The 16,976-nt window shown below is 46.5% G+C and overlaps 1 protein-coding gene across 2 annotated transcripts in view; it reads left to right on the top strand.

Moving 5' to 3' along the window:
• Window positions 1-2,028: 2,028 nt before the first annotated feature.
• Window positions 2,029-16,976, top strand: part of SESTD1 (SEC14 and spectrin domain containing 1) — a 95,073-nt gene continuing 80,125 nt past the window's right edge. The window contains exon 1 of one of the 2 annotated variants that reach the window (XM_080927729.1): window positions 2,029-2,265. The gene's annotated coding sequence lies outside the window, so the exon portion shown is untranslated. Of the gene's footprint in view, window positions 2,266-2,418; window positions 2,518-16,976 lie in introns of those variants that run through there. The other variant, XM_080927730.1, reaches the window with a different exon arrangement.

Genomic DNA, 16,976 nt, shown 5'->3' with positions numbered 1-16,976 from the left:
TTACAGTACACACATCCTTGTTATCACTTCCTTACAGTACACACATCCTTGTTATCACTTCCTTGTTGGGTAGTTATTCTGGTAGAATTGGTGCTTGTCCAAGGTCACGGAGCTAGGAAATTATAGATCTAGTAACTTTCCACTCTACTTATAATTTAAACCGGGGGATGTTTCTACCAATACCAATGCCTACCAACTAAGTTCATAGAGACACACAGTTCAGTCCCACATAGTCTGCAATGGGACCTTAAAGAGAAAATGCCACTGAGTAGTGATGGTTCCTGGAAGCTCAAGCAAGTAGATAGTTATTTTGTAAGGAGCCCCCCCCCGCCCCCCGCTCTCTTTCTCTCTCTCTCTGTCACACACATACACACACACACACACACAATTCTACAAATTCTAACACAAAATCACACTGTGAGGCCTACTCAGCTGAAAAGATGGAGCTGAGTTCCTTCTGTCAGCTATCAGGAGGCACAACAACCTCATTCTGCGAATTCATACTCCCTTTCCCTTGTTTTGTTCTTTCCTCTTGACCCTTATCGAGCGACTGAGCGACACTCTGAGAGACTTGTGGGTTGGTAAAGAGTACACAGGAAAATCAGATGGTGTTGTAAGTTACTGGAGAGGATCCTTAGGCACGCACTTGTGTTATTAGGATAAGGGAAGAATGTGAGTGGAGAAACCAGGTTTTCAAAAGATAAGCAGAGAATCCCACGTAGTAGAGGGAGGGAAAAAAAAATCACATTTTGCTGTAGATCCTCCTCTTTGATAGACAGATACTTTTTGTTGGATAGACAATGACTTGACCTCAACAAACAGAGAGAACTTTCCTTGTGTTGAGTACTGTACTATGTTCTGGGGAACCCAGAATGAGCTTGGTCAAATACCTGTCCTTTTAAGGCTCCCATGGTCCAGGAAGTAAAGATCCTCAGAGAAAGAATGTAGTAAGGATAATCTTGGAAACTCAAGGGTTCTGGGAAAGTAGAGAGGAAAGAACGTCTAATTTATGGTGTGCGAGGTGAGGAAGGCCTGTGAGCCAGTAGTAGGAAGAAGACGTCTTTGGGGATGGTAGGTAACCTGGTTAAGTGAGAGTTGGATTTCAGGTGGGGGGGGGGGGTTATGGAAGTATAGCCTCAGAGCCCGTGGAATCGGTGTGGCGCGTGGATATGGCACAAGGAACAGCCCGTGAAGAGGTTGAGGAACCCAGTCTACTGCTAGACTTAACCTATGAAGATTTTAGATAACGTATTTAGATTTTAGAAGAGGCATGCCGGGCTTCGTTTTTGGAGAGTTTGTTGGCAGTTACATGGAACTCAAGCAGAAGTGAATCTAGAAAGGCAGGGCTCCGAAGAGTCGCTGAGAGTAGGACTTACTTTAACAAGTAGTAACCATAGACACAGATTGATCACCTAGAATTAAGGGGGAGCAATCGTTCTCTGGTTTTCAGTCAGGGAGCTTAAACTGAGAAAGTTGGGTGTTTATTTGGAATGGGGACAGATTGTCAACTACACTGGGTAGTACTGGAGTGGCCTTGTGCCTCCTACGGAAGACCCGGCATTGTGACCATGAGGCCGTTGTGGTTTTGTGTGGATGACTCTTTTGAACTGAATTCAGGAAATGACCTAAAAGTGACTTGTGCAATAAAATAATAAAGAGGACACTGAAGTAGTCATCGTCAGAAAGCCCCGTTTGTGAATTTTTGATCATCCGACGGAAAGATCCCCAGAGCCAAACAAAAGTCTGGAATCCCACCCAGCCTTTAAGTCCCCTCCAGCTTCCCTCCCTGGGTGCATAGGACCACAGGCATCCGGGGGTCTCCACACCAGGGGAGACAACGGGGACTCTGAAGTGGGAGGCACAAACAAGGTGTTAGGACCACTCCAGCCCCACTTCCTGACCCCCGGCCCCAGCAGCTTCCACCACCCACGCGGTCCGGCTCTGCCGGGTGGGGACCACGGGACGTCAATCCCAGGCGCCCCGCCCCCTTCCGCGCCGGGCGGGGTCTCCGCGCGTCCGCCACGGGCGCACGCGAGGTCGCGCGGACCGGGCCGGGCCGCGGGTGCCGGGGAGGTGGCCGGGCCACCCGCGCCGCCGCCCCCCAGCCTGACGCACGGAGGGCCGGGCAACGATTTGCCGCGGGCCCGCCGCCCGGGCCGCTCCGCCCCCGGCCCGCCTCCCTCCCGCCTCGCCCAGCTCTCCGCCCGCCGCGCCGGCGTCCCCGCGTCGTCCCCAACGCCCGCCAGCCCGGCCCGCGCCAGCCAGGTGAGTGCGGCCGCGCGGGGCGGGGGGGGGGCGCGGGCCGCGCGGGACAGGGACGCGCGTGGCGCGGGCGGGAGGGCGGCCGCGGTCCCTCCCCACCCCGCTGCGCCGCCGGCTGCTCCGCGCCCGCCGCAGACAAAGCGCCCGAGGTGCGAGCCCCGCGGGCCCTCCCCGCTCCCGCCGCCTCGGCCTCGGCCCGCACCCGTCGCGCCCGCGCCCTGGCGGGGGTCCTTGGGCCCCCGAATCCAGCAACAGGTTTGAGTGTCAGCCTGAATTCATGGGGTCCCCCTTCCTCCCCGCGTGCGAGCATCCCGGCCAAGCCCCCGCGCCCCCGCATCCCGGCCCGCTCCTTTGTGTGTGCCGGTAGCTGCCGGTGCGGGACGCGGGCTGCAGGGCTGCAGGGCCCGAGCTCCGGGGTTGCCTGGAGGGCTCGGCGGCCTGCGGGCTGGTCACAGCCCTCCAGTCATAGGCGGCCACAAAGGGAGGCCGGAGATACTTGGCCAGGCTGAGGGGACCTGCGTTATCCAGTGTCCCTTGGAAAGACAGGCAGTCTGCCGGCTCTGGAGGGATGGTGGGATTCACCCTGTGTGTGACTGGGGCGTGCAGACACTGATAGCCTCATGACTGTCACCAAAGAAGGCTTTGACACCTTCTCACACATGGCCCTCACCCAGAGAAGTTGGGGATTCTGCTGCGGGAATAACTAGACAGCTGCGGTTTGACAGGTCCTAGCTGTCTTCAGGTTTTGTCTGTAGGCAGCATAATGCACCATGCTCGCCAGCAGTTTGACCATTGTCATTCAGGGTACCCCCATGTTGGAAAATCCCTGTGGTTTTCTTTAGTTGGATCTATTTTATTTTATTTTATTTAGGGGAATGGATTTACCCCCATCAAGGAAGAAATCACAATATAAAGAACAGTTTATCTTTGTTTACAGACCTTGGGAATTGTCACCTAGCTGGTTTCATTGGTATGCTATTTTAGTATAACAATACTAAATAGAAGGAAAATATCTTCCCTTTGCTTTGGCCAATAAAACACTTTCTTTGTTCTAGAACCAGGAAGCATTTATACATAATCTTTTTTTTTTTTTTTTTTTTTTTTTTTTTTTTTTTTTTGGTGGACAGAACTTGGTGGCTGCCTTTACCCTGTAACAAACATTGACAACAACAGGACTCCAAAGGACTTACTAAGCATTTGTACATCTCTGTTGACTGCGTTTATATCCCGAATTCCAGGAAATTATTTTGCTGAATATGTATCCAGATGTTCCAGATCAATTTTACCTTAAAAATTGGCCCTACTCTGTGCATTTAAAGTTTACCAGCATTTTAACTACGGTGAACAAGCCATAGTCCATGGGAGAGATTAGGGATGCAACCAGAGACCCAGACACAGGACAGAAAGTAGGGTCTACCTTGGTTTCTGTGATCCGCAGGTGCCTAAAGGTATTTTAAATAGGTGCTCTTACTAATGATGTATCTGAAAAAAAATCCCATTTTGATGTATGTATATGTATACACATATGTATTATATAAGGATTTCCCTTAGTTTATTATGTTTTGTTTTTTTTTTTTTTTTTTTTTTTTTTAAGGAACCGGATTATAGCGGACTTGTACAGTTCCTTTGGAATAAGTTCCCTTTATTACCATGGGTAATCTGTTCCAAAAAAATTTTTTTTTTTTTTAAGTTTTTGAAAGCAAACACAGTAATCTCTTGGGGGAAAGTAGATCGTGTACTAGTGTGCTGGTTAGTTTTGTTAGCCGGACATACCTTGGAAGAAGGAAACTCAATTAAGGAATTGCCTCTATCAGATTGCCCTACAGTATGGCTGGGGGGACATTCTCTTGTAAGAGAGCCCAGGCTTCTGTGGTCTCGTACTGTTTCTGGGCTGGTGGTATTGGCTTACATGAGAAAGCAAACGGAGAAGCCACGGAAGCAAGCAGCTCTTCTTCCGTTCCTGCCTTGAGTTCCTGCCCTGGTTATCCTGCTGGAAGGGAGTTGCTGGTGGATTAGGCAGAGGGCTGTAGAAGAGAAGAGCAGGGCATTTTGAATAAAAGGAGGAGGAACTTAGATTCTGTAGTAGGGTTAAGATCTCCCTCATGTTGCAGAATTCTCTCTTAGAGAGGGCGATTTTGTAGCTTTGTATATCCATGAGGTTGTGTGAACACCACAGCTCGTTCTAGGCAAGCACAACTGGATGTATTTGTCTTCTCTGGGCATGCCCTGGATGGAGTCATGCACTCTGGTCTCTGATGCCTTGGCTTGTCATCAGGGTTTACCTATATTATAGCGTACCATTTTTATAACAGAATAGCATTCTGTTGTGTACGTATACCAACATCTATTAATTCAGCCGATGTGCATTTGGGCCATTTTTACACCCGACTGTTTTGTGTGATGCATACTCATTTTTAGATATGTATATATTTTCATTCCTCTTGGGACCGCACCTGTGGAATTCCCAGTCACATGTACAGTGTTCCCGTAGCTGTTGCATGTCGGCATTCTCCCCACTCGTGTGAAGGTTCTGTTTTCTTCAGCTAATCTACTTTTGATGTGGCTTTGGTGACATTGCACAGAGTCCTACATAGGTGGGCATGTTACCAGCTGAGCCACACCCCCAACCCCTGACCCGAGGGTCGCCCTTTCCCATGTTTTCGCTGCTGGTGTTTGTTTTATTTGAGGAGCCCTGTCAATCCCAATGGCTGTCCAGTGATGTGGTTTTCATTTGCATTTCTCCTTCTTGGGTTGCTATGAGGATTTGCACGTCTTCTTTGGAGAATGTTCTGAATTGCCCTGGAAGGTAGACTCTGTGAGGCTTACTGGTAGGTGCGCAAGGATTCTGTGATTCGCTTGTTTTCAAACTTCACACTTGGAGACGGTCTGCCTTTTGACTTGACTTCCTGCATTCTTCTGCTCGGTGAGGCGTGCAGATGTTCCATTTTGCTTGGTTAATGAATGGCAAAATTGGGGGGAAAACTTAAACCAGATACAAGGAAGCAAGTGTATGAGCACACTGCTTTGTTACCAGATTTGGTTATGCTTTTAAAGATTATTTTCTCCCATCCTAATGAAGGGAAGTCATGAGGAAACAGAATATCTAGTTCTTCATGCTTACTCCATCCTACCTCCCCTGTTCATTCTTTCAGTTAGCCTGTGAATTCTGTGGCTTCTATTTCCCCATGAATTTGTTCCCTCCAGGGTGAAAATAATTGGATGACTTGCACAAAAATAATCATATTTCTCTGTGTTAAGCTGGAATTAAATTTTAGCGTGGAGGGTGCAGTTTCACTTTGAAGCTTTTGTGCACCCCTTAAAATTCTAACGTGTGGAGAATTTCCAACTCTGTAGAAGCTAGGCAGGGCCCATAGAGTATATTCTTAATGGCAAATCCATTCCTCAGGGTGTACCTCACACAAAGGCAAGGGCTGACATTTGTCAGATAAATGAGTATAAATACATTTATTCATTTAAAATATCTATTTTAAAGAATGATATTTAGAACATCTGGCAGAGATAAAATTTAGAAGTTGACTCAACTCTCTCAGCACCATCCGTGTCTTACAGAAGTAAGTGGTCTGTTTAAGAACCTAGTGTCACACTGCTAGTTTCTACTGCTATCCGGTAGACACTTGCAGTAGCTGGACCCTGGGTGTCTGTTGGATTGAGTGGATGAGTGTGGGAGTGAGTAGAAAGGGTTAGTGTTGGCTGTCCTAACTAGAGCAGCTGCAGGGAATGGATAATTAGACTCTGCTTTTAAATATGCATTTTTATTTATCAGACATGGAACATGCCAGCTATAAAACCTGAAAGAATCCTGGGAGTGTCTTCCCTCACTTCTTGTCTCTTCCCTGGTCCTGCAGTCACCCCTGTCAACAGTGTGGTCCCCATGTCTGTACCTGTGTCTTTGCACTTGTGTGTACAAACATCCCCATGACCGCCACACACAAACAAACGGCGTGTTCACTGGAGGCTTTCTTCTCGATGGGATCACAGTGCATGGATCCTCTGCTTTTCACTTGAACATAGTAAGACCGCATCTTAGTCACATATGATAAATGCAGCGTTTATGTTCCCGTTTCTACTTGTCCTTGCCTGATTTTGGCGTCCAGATTAAACAGAGCCATCAGAGATTAGTGGGACACTTTCCCTGTCTCTGAGCTCTGGGGCAGATAGAGATGCCTGTCTTGTCGGTATGCATTAGCTATCACCTGACACCTGTGGGGAATGGAGCACCCTGAGATGACCTTTCTGATTTCCCCATTCTTCCTGAACTATCAGGTTCCTGCACTTTTTTTTTTTTTTGTTACACTTTATGAGTTGACAAAGGTAGATGATTAACTAAGTCAGGATATGTAGGGTCATAGGGGCTTTTCTCATAGAGAAGGATAGTGTAAGCCCTACATGTCTGTTTACTGGCTGTGAACATAGGTGGGCTTCTTACTCTTCTTATTCTGATTCCTCTCTCTGATCCGACAGTTTGATAATTTCTACTCACGTCTGGAAGTGTTAAATGAAATATGGGGTCATAATATGAGAAAACCAAGTAGTTGCATCTAATAAAAACGAAAAAAGACTGGAGGTACAGTGGAGTTGGTAGAATGCTTGCCTCACATATGGGACACTCCTTGTCAAGCCTCTGCACTTTGTAAACCAGGAATGGGAGCCCATGCCAGTAATACCAGCACTTGGGAAGGGTTAAAGATCAGAAGTCCTGTCCTTGACTGCAGAGGGAGTTTGAAGCCAGTTTGGCATCTGTGAGTCCCTGTCTCACGAGAAAAATAATTGGGCCTGGTAAGAGTCTTCAGTGGGAGAAGGTGCTTGCTGACAAGCCTGATATCCTGAGTTCAATCCCAGAGACCCCCGTGGTGTGGAGCGAGAACCACATCCTACATGTAGTCTATGACCTCCACAAATACTCCTGGGCAGGTGCTCCCCTCTGAAAAAAAAAATAGGAAGTTAAAAAAAAAAGTTTCCTAGTAATAAACTGTCACATGCTTTTCAGATATAATTTTGTGTTACTGTGGCTGTTGTGTTACTGTGGCTGTTGTGTTATACTTTAGCGTAGGAAGAACAAACTTGAGGGGAGAGAGTGATGGCACTGGGCTGGCTTCCACTGAGCTGGAAGGATTTGTAAAAACTCCAAGACCCATCTATTTAACTTTCCAAACACTTGAGTCTTTGGGGGCAGGAAAGCAGAGGAAAGTCGTAGAGACCTGGGTTAGTTAGCCTTATGTTAGCTATCAGCTGTTTCCTGTTATCTACTTGAATTCAGACAAGTGAGCTTCTCTCAGTGAAAAGAGATGACAACACCTGTTTTGTAGGTAGGTGGTGAGGAAAGCAGTCATTATAGTGACTGGCCTCTGCTTGGTATTTGAATACGTTCTCTTCTCTATCTTGCTTCTTTTTTTCTCTCTTTGCAAATAATTAGTGACCAACTAGGTTACTTGGATCAATAAAATGAACTGTAGGCCTAAGTCAGAGATGTAGACTGTGTCACACTTGCTAACCGTTGACATACCTGCCCAGATCCTTAGCAAAAGAGCCAATCTCTTTCCCACCTGACAGCCCCTGGCCAGGTCTTCGTTCATTGCACCTTCCCCTTCTTGTGGTGGGGGGACAGCTGGCCCTCAGTGCATGGAGTTTAGTGTAGCGTCCTTCGAACTGAAGTGCTGATGGACACACAGCTCAGCCGGGGTCGAAGGAGGCTTCTTATTTATTAATGAGGTCCATGAATAAAATACAGTTAGAGAACTGTTAATGTGTCCTAATGTCTGTGCTTAAGATCAGCCTTTTTTTTTTTTTTTTTTTTTTTCTCAATACTTTGTTTGGCCCATGATTGTTTTACCTACATAATTTATTACTTAGTATTCACTCCATTTCCAGTTTGCTCAGGTAGAGAGCATGGGGTAGAGGCCCTAAAAGGAAGGCCAGTGTTGGTTGACAGTGGGGGTGCGTAGGCATCTTAAGACCCAGGCAGGACAAGCCTCTTTAAGTTCAGGATTTGCAGAAACTGCAGATTCTTGGAGAGAAGTTGAGAGAGTGCACTAGAATTCCCTGTCTTCTCCGGACTTGCAGAGTCATTTAGAAAGGGGCCTGGCCCTGTCTTCTGGTTTGTAAAGAGCTATTGATCATATTTCTCAAAGGATGGTAATGCTGTTTTTCCTTTAATAGGGATTGCTGGAGTGTTTGCTTCTCTTTTAGCTTCATTGATTGGCTATCTTGGCATGCTTTGAGTGAGGGATATGCAAAAGTGAAAATGGTACTGGAAGATCACACATGAAATTGATGCCTAAAAATCCCACAAAAGGACTGGGAGACTCCAGAGGCTTCCTCTAATATTTTAAGAGGGTGGAAGTTGCCATGCTTAGGTGAGAGGCACTTTTGCCAGGGTGAACTCAGTTGCACCATGTAGATTTTCAGACATCGAATACGTCTTTTTTCTTTCTTTCTCTTTTCTTTTTGGCGAATGACAAACACATTTGGAGTCTGGGTAGAAGAGGTAGAGCTTGTCTTCATAGAGCTTAGCCTTCAAGTGGGAGGCCAGGATGGGAGGCCAGGATGGTAGGCCAGGATGGGAGCCCCAGGTGAGAACTGCCAGTTTCTGTATGTCCTTCTTAAGATCAGGGTGCTGAACTGGGCTTTGGTAAGGTGTCACCGGTCTCCTGAGGAACAGGAACAGTGACACCCTTTGAAGGCGTGTGATTCTGTAGGGGTCGCTTCGCCTCATATAAGCAGTTTCCTTTACAAAGTCTTCCCTGTGGACTGGGTTTCCAAACTCTTATGCTGGCTCCAGAAGCCAAAGCCAGATTTAAAACTCACCCCAGGGTGACTCAGGCCTCCCGCGGAACAACTCTAACCTTTGTCTCAGCCCCATCCTTGCTTCCCTGCTCGACATTTTTAATAGTTTATACATTTTATGTTCTTAATCCATTTCAGAACGGCCTGTGGTACCAGTCGATGCATACAGATGAAATTCATTTGACATGAAGGCATGAGGACTTAGGGCAGACAGACTTGGATTTCAGGGGCCAGGGATGGTGAACAGGCCTTACTTCCCGGGTCAGCATGCTCTAGGAACTCTGAGCAGGGCTTGTCACCGGTGGGGGTCCAGACAGCACGTGCGCTGGTGCTTGGTGTCTCTGGACTAGATAAGATACTTGACATGCTAAAAACCACAGTAGGTGGGTGGCTTTTAAGTTTAGATTTTTCAGGGAGAGAGGCCAGTTTGAAGAAGCTGACAGTGTGCTGGATTGGCAAGCAGTTAGGCTCCAAGGCCATTTAAGGAGAAGTGTTGGTGGGAAGAGCCTCAGCAGATAGTAGAGGAGATACTTCCTTTAATCTCTGAATTTTGATTTCTTGTCTTTCCCACTCCCTACATGACTTTCACAGTTTATCTTGGTCCAAGTCCTTTTCGTAACAAAAGTTAATTGTGCTTTGAATAGGAGATGTGTGCATAGACTTCAGTTTATAAAAGGCAAGAAGACACCTAAAGACAGACTTTTATTCTTTTTCCTTGAACACTGTCCTGTGTGAAGCTGCCAGTCTTAGCAGGATCACGCACCCTTCCAGAAGTATTTGTTTAATGCATGTGTGCTTTCTCATCCTTTTTACATTCCCACACCTCAGACCCTGCTCCCACACTGTCTTCAGGACAGTGGGCACGCTGGCTGTGAACCTTGCCTTAGTTTTTCCTCATGCCAGTGCATGAAGAACTTTGTTCTCCTCCTCCGCCCATTCTTTCTTTTTTCCTCTCCTCTCCCCTCACCCCCTCAGTTTTCTCTTCCTCTCCTCCTGTCCTGTCTCTTTTGCTATGGTCTTTGGAGACAAGGTCTTCTGTAGCCAGGCTTGTCTGGAAACTCCTGAACCCCCTGCCTCCACTTCCTAAGGACTAAGATTACTGGTATGAGCTACTGCACATGGATTATTCATATAGTTCTTGAGATACACCTTGGCATGTTACCATGCTGCCTGTGAGCTACACTGGCTTCACATGACTTTCCTGCCTTAGACTACCACGTAGCTGAGAGTGTGCCACCCCTTTATAACTGTCTTCTAAAAAATGTGTGTGTGTGTGTTTATGTGTGTGAGAAGGTGTGAGTGTGAGAGAAATATGTGTGTGTGTGTGTGTGTGTGTGTGTGTGTGTGTGTGTGTGTATGCATGCTTGCTTGCTTGCTGCTAGGATCAAACATAGCACCTCATGCAAGACAAGTGTTTGCCTTGCCTCGTGTGGTTAAGTGCTTTGACACTGGGCTGTATCCACAGCTTCTGTATTGTACAGGGCGTCCCTCTCATGCACCTCACCAAGTGTGAGTTTCCCCTGACCTTATCTTACTATGGTAGATTAGTCAAAATCAAACCAACTTTGGCGCATTACTGGTGACTAAACTCCAGACTTTATTTAGGCATCATCTGTGTTTCCACTTACTGCCCCTTTTCTGGCCCATGGTTTCTTTCAGAATACTACATTGCATTAATACTTTTCTTTTGGCTTGGCCTTGTAGTTTTGGACGACCCTAATAGATTCGAGGTGAGAACACCACTGAATGTGTGTTTCTGACACTTTCCTCATCACAGCTGTGCTGCGGGTGTCTCTGACAAATCTTGATATCTCTGTGAACATTCCACTCACTTTATGTAAGCCTTGCCGTGTAATGGACACTTGGGTGACTTGGTAAGCTGTAACGGTTAAGAGGACTAGGTCTGCGCCCTAGCTCTGCTGAGCAGTGGGATCTTGGATTGCCCTTTCCTGGCCTTTTCCTCTGCTCCCCACCTCCCAGGAGCTGTGGTAGGATGAAATGAGACAATGTGTGAGAAGCTCAGGGAATCCGCCCTAATTCTCATGCTGGATATGTGTTTACTGTCATTAAAATTTGTACTGTTTTTGGATGTCAGAATAATACCGTAATCAGTTCCTTTTGTTTGCTTGCTTGCTTGGTTTTGTTATTTAACAGATAACGGTCCAGAAACTGGATTTTAGGCCTCTGTTGGTTCTTTAAAGGGCAGAAGGAATACAGTGTTGTTTTCAGCCTACAGTCAGGGCAGCCCAACAATGGCTGTCCCATAGTTACTCCGTATATGGCACTGGGTGTCCGAGCCTTCTAACACTCAGATACCCAAAAGCTGGAAGGATTCCTGGAGAGCAAACAGTTTCCTTCTTACTGTCCTTTTACGTGGGCTGCCACCAGAATGTGCTGCATCGAGTGAGGTTGGGTCTTCTTGCCTCTCATAACCTGGTTAGGAAGGAATTAGTTGCAGATGGCTTAAGTTTTAGTTTATTTTAGATATGGTCAAGTAGACAACCAAGATTAGCTGTCATGAGATTCTTGGTACTTGCAGATCTTCTCTTTGGAAATGCTGCTGAATTTCCCTCCATGGAGGTACTGGCTTGCGTATTGAAGGGGGTTGTCTGAGAAGCCTGGTGTTACAGTCTTCTGTAACCAAGTGGTTTGATCTTTGCCTCTCCTTTGGCAATTTCTTTTGTTATGAATTAATTTTTTGCATCTTTTGGAACTGCGGTATTGAGAGTTTAGGATTTGGTGATACCTATAATCCTAGCACTTGAGAGACTGAAACAGGGGAATTGCCACTGAGTTCAAGGGGTGCTGGTGAGGCATTGTGAGTTATGGCTATGTGAGTCTATCCTATCTCAGACAAACAGGCAGAGCTTCGGTTTGGATGTTGCCTGTTCAGAACTCACTTGTTCTTCATTAATTAGGTGACAGGAACTCTTGGGATGAGGAGTAACTTGGGAAGAGTAAAATACTGTAGCTGTGGGGCATACCAGCTGGGCATTTGGTTGCTGACTCCTGAACTTGTAAGCACCGTGACTGGATGCTTAGGGGTTAAGGGAGGGGCCCTGCCTCTCTGCAGCTTTATGCCTGAACAAGAAGGAAGCTGCCAGGAGAAGGCTGAAAGCTTAGAACACATCGGTCTGACTTAGTCTATAACATGTAAATATATTATTTTACATAATAATTAGGCATGAAATGAAAGCTCTTGGAACATATAACCCTGACTGGCAATCACGGGGACTTGGCGACTTGTAGCTGTTCTCCTTCCCCAGTGTTCTCCAGCTGGTCCGACCCTTGCTGTCAGCGTGTGTCTGGTGCCTTACTGTGCAGTAGCATCGTTGGTAACTGCCTTCCGCCAGCCATGTCCATTCCTCCCCTTCTTCTCAATGCTTAAGACAAGGGCGAGTCTGTTTCCCCAGCTCGTTGCAGTTCGGGTGTCTTTGCTTTTGTCTTCTTCAGCCCTGGGCATGCTGGGCAAAAGTTTGGTTGTAACATGTCCATCAAAGGCCCCCGTGTCAGAAGCTGAGCCCCAGCATGGTGGTATAGGGAAGGGGTGGGAACCTTACGCATGGTGTGGTCTGGTGGTGGGTCCTTTGGGTCCTTGAAGGCAAGTCCCAGAGGAGCCTGGGAGAAACTCTTGGTCTGCCTGGTGCTGAGGGCACAGCTCTACTCTGCCTTCATGTGCTACCTCACCCCCAGCACCAGCCAGAGTACCCTTTTCTCCTCACAAATAGGCGTTTGTGCTGCCTGTTAGAGTGGTGGAAGGTGCTTAGGTCTCAGCCGTCTGGGGTTAACAGAAGTCCTTTGCTGTTTCTGAAATTTGTCCCTGTGTTGGAGACTGTGAGGTAAACCTAGTACAGTATGTTTGCCTCCTACTTAGCCCTCAGAAGACGGACACTCCAGCACCAAGGAGCACATTATTGGCACTTACAGCTTGTAGAAGGTCGATACAAATGTGGCCACTCTACTGAGGAAAGGAAAGGGATGTTAAACCAGGACAGGAAGTAAACACTTGAGCAGAATCTGAGTCTGTGTTAAAAGCCTCAGGGGCTCAGCCAGATGGAAGCAGACCTCTGTTTTCTTCACCAGACCCAGCTAAACCCAAAAGCCAGGATATCTCTTAGTTGCCTTAAAACACAGTTCAGTCAGCCCTACTTAATCAGAGAGGACAGACTCCTGGGGGCTGGAGATAACATCTACACAGATGCCCTGGAGCACTTAGACCACAGCAGCATTTTTTGTGGCTGAGAAGACAGGTGCAGATTTTACAAATGTGGGTGGGGCTTGTCTTTATCCAGACAAGAGCCCTGTGCTAAATACCTCCCCTGTGGGAAAGGTGGCAAAGCCCTGTCAGGATCTGGGTTTATAGCAAGAAGGAAGGCACTGACAGTGCTTTGTAATTTAGGATTTGTACCCCACTTACATCCTAAGTACTGAGAACTGGGCGGCAGGATGTGTTAGGCCCTGGGGCAGCTGACTTACGCAGATGAGCAAACTTGGATTCTGTTCTGCATACACAGTTTCTATTACAGTGTCTGTTGACTGAGGCTGTTTTGTACCTTGGAACTGTTGAAGCCCAGCAGTTACTCATATCTTAGTGTGAGTCATCTAAGCAGATATTTTTCCCCCCTAATACTTCCTTGAGATCAGATATTTTAGAAAAAAGAATGTTGGTAGGAGAGAAACTTTTATGATTTACATCTGTTTTTGTTTGTTCAGGCTGCTATTTATATCCTGTTTGTTTGTTCAGTGTGTATTCTTGGGGTGTTGTAAGCAATGCTGATGTAGCTCTGAAACTTCTGAAGGCAGGAAATCTGAAATACAGCAGTGTCACGTTTCATGTCTGGTGTGATTCATGACGGCATCTTCTTGTTGTGGCCTTGCTTGAGGAGGGCAGGACAGTCCTTTTTGGCATCTCTCTGTGGCCCTGGGCATTGAACTCAGCCTTAATCTTAAACATGCGAGGCCAGGTGCCCTCCATCTGAACTGTGTCCCTGGCCCTCTTTGCATTTAAAAACATGAAATAGACTCAGTAAGTTGCCCAAGTAGGTCTCGGTCTTGTTTTCTGCCTGGCGGTGGCTGGAGTACAGGTCAGCACCATCCTAGGTTATGAACATCTTTCTCCAGAGGGTGCTGGCCCTGTCCTCATGACCTAGTCATTACAAGAGGCCCATTGCCTCAGAGGGCACGTTGAGGGTTAGGACGTTTGAGGGGACATAGCATATCTGTTGTGCAGACTCATGCGTGGCATGGAGCACAGTCTGCTGGAGGGAAGCATTGGAGATACACCAGCACATATGTGGGCATCACTGTCCCGTGATTCAGTGATGCGGGTAATAGAGGAACTGAGAAGGCAGTGCTGAGGATGGACCTCGGGGCCTTGTGAATGCAAATGTATGTTCTGCCACCTCACTGCACCCCAACGCCAGAAGTAAACTTCACACGAACAAACAATGAACAAAATGTGCTTTATCCCTTTCAGTTGTAAACAATCCCTACTTAACCAGTAAGATATGTGCTCAGTAGAATTTGTTAATGGGAACCCAATTCTTATATCCTATTCAGGGTTGGATGGAGGCAACTTCCATCATTGAGGTTATCCCATGAATTTCAAATTTGCCCCTTTCCTTTGGTCACAGTCTTCCTGGGGGTTATTTAAAAACTGCTCCCTAGTTTTGAAATTGTTGAAAATGTATTTCCCTTTCATGGTGGTTCTCCTTGTTTCTGATTTCTAGCTGGGTTTCATTGTAACTAGGGAAGACATTCAGTCTGCTCTTAGTTGTTTCAAGTTTACTGGGGTTCGCCTGGGGTTGTCTTGGGATGTGGTCCTTCATGCTATTTTGAAAGATAGATACATTCTACTGTTTGATACATCTTTCTGTAAATGTTGATTAGGATTGTGGCTTGATTGGAGCTGTTGGGTTCTTTGTGGTTGATTTTCCGTTTTATGAACTTTTAAGCTGCTGGGGCAGGGTGACAGAGGTGGGGGAGGTGGAAGGGGAGAGGTAGATGAGGAGAGAGGTGGTCGAGGTGGGGTGGGGGAAGAAGAGAGGAAGGAAAGGAGGGGGGCTGCCTGCTGAGTCCCCAGGTATCTGTGGGTTACCTCTCCAATTCTGTTTCTGCCCATGTTTTCCAGTTTTGCTGTTTGGTGGACATACATGTAGATGTGTGGATCTTCATGGATTAGCACTACTTAAGAAATGTGCTTCTCTGTCTGACATTTTCTTTGCTCTGAAGTCAGCTTTATGTATTATTAAGGGTCATCATTCTGTATTACTTTGGTTACTTTTTTTTTTTTTTAGTTTATATTTATTTTATTCTTTTATTTTCAGCCTTGCTCTGTAGTTACTTTGTAGTGAGAATACAGGTGTATGGTGAGTAACGTTAGGAAAAAGATAAAGAGAGTGGGGGAGATGTTCATGGAGGTGTGGTGAGGATGGGGGGAGGGGGATGCCTCTGTTGGAGCCATGTTGGGCATCTTTTCCCCGAGGGACCAGCCATATGCAGGTATAGTATAGAATAGAGCTTATTCAGGATATGGGGAGGGGAGTTAAGAGGGTAGTAGGGGCAGAGAAAGAGAGAGAGATTGGGGGGGGAGGGAGAGGGAGAAAGGGAGAGAGCGAAACAGGAGAAGAGAAAAGGAGTAGAGGCCAGCCATGAGCACTTGGGGGGGCAGGGAGAAGAGGGACAAAGTGGCAAGAGAGTGAGAGGGGGCAAGCAGCCTCTTTTATAGTGACAGGTAGCTGTGGGGTAGAGTTTACAGAATCCTAACATTCCCCCGTTTTGGTTTAATTAAAAAGAAAAATGGAAGGTGGTGGTGGAGCAGGAATAGGGTCGCTATAATCTCTGACTGCTTCATGCTTGCTTTGGAGAGATGTTTCTTCAGTGAACTTAGAAAAGTGGGAATGGGGTGTTTGTACAGTCTTAGAGTTGGCTGTTTCCTTGTTGTCCAGGGTCTGTGGAATCATCTGAGGACAGGTCAGAAGGAATAGGTCCAATAGAAGCCTCTGTGTCTGCGAGAGAAGGCTGAAGCATCTGTAGGTTTCTTCTCTGGAGCTGTTCTAGATGTAATGAGTACCTGGATTTAATAAGATGCTGGAATGCATGCACACACACACACACACACACACACACACACAAATAGTAGGTAGAGATTAAGTATGTTTGGAAGAAAGAAAAATTTTGCAGGAGCATTTCTTAGATGTACATTTGAAACCCAGAGGAATTCCACCCTTTGGAATAGGTAGTGAACTTTAGGCAGATGTACTTGTCTGGGTGAGTCTTATTTGGTCTGTGAGAGGTAGGTCTGAGTGGGTTTCCTGTAGCTTATACATTTACAAAAGAGATAACAACATGAGTTAACAACATGAACAGTCTTTAAGATGAGTGTTTTGTGGAGCATAAGGAACAAGAATTTGTGATTATATATATTTGGATCGTATAGTGGAAAGGAAAGTTTAGCAAGAAGAGGAAACAGGAAGCATTAATGGAAGCCGAGTTTCGGTGAGGGAGTAAACAGTTACATCTGTGAGAGCTTACATCTGAACTTGTTGCTAGAAACTAGAGGTCTGTTTCCTTAGTTGTCAGGCTGCAGAAACCTTAGTTGTCAGCATAGTCAGAAATCTGGGTAGGAATAAGCTATAGTTACAGAATCCTCCTAACAAGTAATGCCACTTATTCAGGAGGCTGAGGAAGAATCTAACTTCAAGTTGTGCTTGAGAGACAGAGTAAGTTCAGGGCCAGCTTAGATCTTGTCCTAAAAGTAAAAAGAAAGAACCGAGGCTGGCCTGTGTTGGTCAGTGGTAGGTGATTGATTGATTGCCTAGTGTGCTTCAGGCCCTGTGGTGTTTTCCACTCCAGTTAAACCAATCTAGAAAACTCCCAATAGGCACTCCCAGACACTTGTCTCTTAGCTG

The sequence above is a fragment of the Micromys minutus genome, assembly GCF_963924665.1.
Source record: "Micromys minutus genome assembly, chromosome: 13".
In the NCBI taxonomy this organism is placed as follows: Eukaryota; Metazoa; Chordata; class Mammalia; order Rodentia; family Muridae; genus Micromys; species Micromys minutus.
Note: the sequence above shows the minus strand (reverse complement) of the source record. Positions and strands in the feature narration are given on the sequence as shown.